The 2,467-nt window shown below is 35.1% G+C and overlaps 1 long non-coding RNA gene across 1 annotated transcript; it reads left to right on the top strand.

The window, feature by feature from the left end:
* The first annotated feature begins 291 nt into the window (after positions 1–291).
* On the top strand, positions 292–1,730 carry LOC131050881 (uncharacterized). Its single transcript, XR_009107051.2, has 2 exons — positions 292–766; positions 865–1,730. It is a non-coding gene; the product is annotated as an uncharacterized LOC131050881 (long non-coding RNA).
* The last annotated feature ends 737 nt before the right edge of the window (positions 1,731–2,467 follow it).

Consider the following 2,467-nt stretch of genomic DNA (forward strand, 5'->3'; position numbering starts at 1 on the left):
CAAACATTTTTGATACATTTGCTTTTTATTACATGAATGCACCCATCTTCCGTTTAAGTGTAATATAATGGACCCCATTTGCATTGGATTGAACCATATGATGATTTGGAACTATAATCCTTAACAGAGGGATATAAAGTGGAGGATAATTTGGCATGCAAGAATAGAAGGATGAATAAAAATGACCTTAGATTTATGCAAGCTTAACGTCCTTTGAGAATATTTTTATCTTTAGTATTTTAAGCTTTTAAGAAGTACCCGTTACAGAATCCGTTGGGACAACAGCAGGCAGTAGCCGTTGTCCATAAATTACGGTTAAAACAGGAAGTGAATGTGAACTTCCATGTTGCGCTAACCTTTGCTTTAACCTTTCTTGCTGTCTAAGAAAACTATGACAGACATTTTCTATAGCTTTCAGCGGGTATTCATTTTCCTAGAGTATTTCTTGTTGTGTAGGCTTAGAAGTCTCTTGTTTCTTCCTGCTTCGCTGAGCTTTCCACAGATTTTTCAATGGTATTCAGAAACAAAAACTCCAAAGGAACCAGATTCTTAAGGTATTATATTCCTTACCCTCTAGAGAATCTGTTTCCTTTGGGGTTTTCGTATCTGCAACCTCACCCGAATCTTGTTCGTTCGGAGTTTTTTTCTCAATCTCAACAGAATCTTGCTCCAAAACGAAATACCCGAGGCTACACAAAAAGAAATCAGACGGGAAGGAGTTTGCAGAGAATTTCAATGGGGTTCCAGTGGGAATGGAAGATCAAAGGTAAATCTCTTTTATAGTTTGGAATTTTTATAGAGTGATATTGGTGATTTGAATTTCTATTTACTAATATTGGGGTGCCGATTCCATATTTCTACTAGGGATTCGAGGAGAGCAGCAACATTACGAAGATTATTTGCAGGGAATGAAATAAAGATGCAGAGATGAGCCCAGGGCACTAGCAAGAAATCCCCAACAGAAGAGATGGTGCTGAAAGGAGTCCAAAGAATTCACGGAGGAGGTTATCCATTATGGTTGCGGGAGAGTCATTGTGATTGGGGGAGAGTTTTGTATGCCTCCACTTTTGCATGCAAGACTCTAAGTGTTACTAATAGGTCCATTCGGTGCATTTCACGCAGTTTTTGCATTCCAAGTGACACATTCTTTCCCATCGATATCTCCCAATCTTTGCATCATCGGTGCATTATTCATTATCTTTACTATCTTTATCTTGATCTTGACCTTGATCTTTATCGGTGCATATTGCCCAGCACATATGGTGGCATCCTTATTTGCAGCCCTCTATAAAGTTTCTATTGCAAAAAAGTTTCTAAAGCCTTATTACCATACCCATATTGCAACCGTGCCATTCGATGACTCGCATCCATTCTACTTCTAATTGAATTTGGATGAAGTAACTAATCCTTTCCAACAGGTCTAGTTCATGCATGAAAATTCCTTGCTTGACCCTAGAAGTAGGATTCCACAGATGAAGTTGGACCTCTTGCCGCCGGAAGACCTAAGCATTCAACCGATGGATCTTTCGATTCCACGATAAATTGTATATTCTTTTTTATTCAAAAGCAAGCCATTTGTCTTGAATTGTACTTGTGTTTGTTTGTAAAATCTTGGAAAGTTGAGTTCGTTGATTGCATGTTTCAAGCAAACCAATTTTGTAATTTGGTTTTGTGAGCAGCCTGCACAGGATAACTCGTTATATCAATGCCAACGAACTCACATTTTGTTATCACCGACTGAGTGTGTGCACTAAAAAAGTTATCACTTAGAATGCATGTTAAATGAATGTTTAGTGTATGGGTCTTGCTACTGGAGCTGAGCTGCTGGTCATGAATTCTCATTACATAGGAATTCAGATTCAGATTTTATCTCTTTTCCCCATTTTTATTTTGCTAATTTTATATTTATGAGCCTTGCTACTGGTCATCTATTCTCATTATATAGGATTTCAGATTCAGTTTTTATCTCTTTTCCCCATTTTTTATTTTGTTAATTTTATATGTCAAGGCTGTTTTAGAAAATTGTTTAAATTATGTTTTAGATCTTGTTCTATACACCATCATGCAATTATGCCCATTACCAATTTTAGTTATTTGCATTACTAATCAATTTGCTTTTTCTTTTGCTATATGAAAAATGATTATAATCTAATGTTTGTCTATTTGATTATAATATGATTTTGATTTGTTTGGAGCCCATTGTTGTAATGGTTGAATTTTGTAACATTAAATTGTTTTTTTATTTAAATCAGTATTAAAACATTGATAATTTTTAAATTTGAACTTGCTTTTTTGTTTATTAGGAATGTTGAATATAATCAAATATCAAATAAATAATATAAAAATCGACTCAGTTGTGTCCTTGCAACATGCCATCAATTAAGTGTTGCATTTTGTCACATCCTTTCAAGAGAATAAAATAAATTGCAGTCCCCATTTAGAGGGAGGTTCCTTCTTAATTTTCAAA

The sequence above is a fragment of the Cryptomeria japonica genome, chromosome 11 (genome assembly GCF_030272615.1).
Source record: "Cryptomeria japonica chromosome 11, Sugi_1.0, whole genome shotgun sequence".
NCBI classification, from domain to species: domain Eukaryota; kingdom Viridiplantae; phylum Streptophyta; class Pinopsida; order Cupressales; family Cupressaceae; genus Cryptomeria; species Cryptomeria japonica.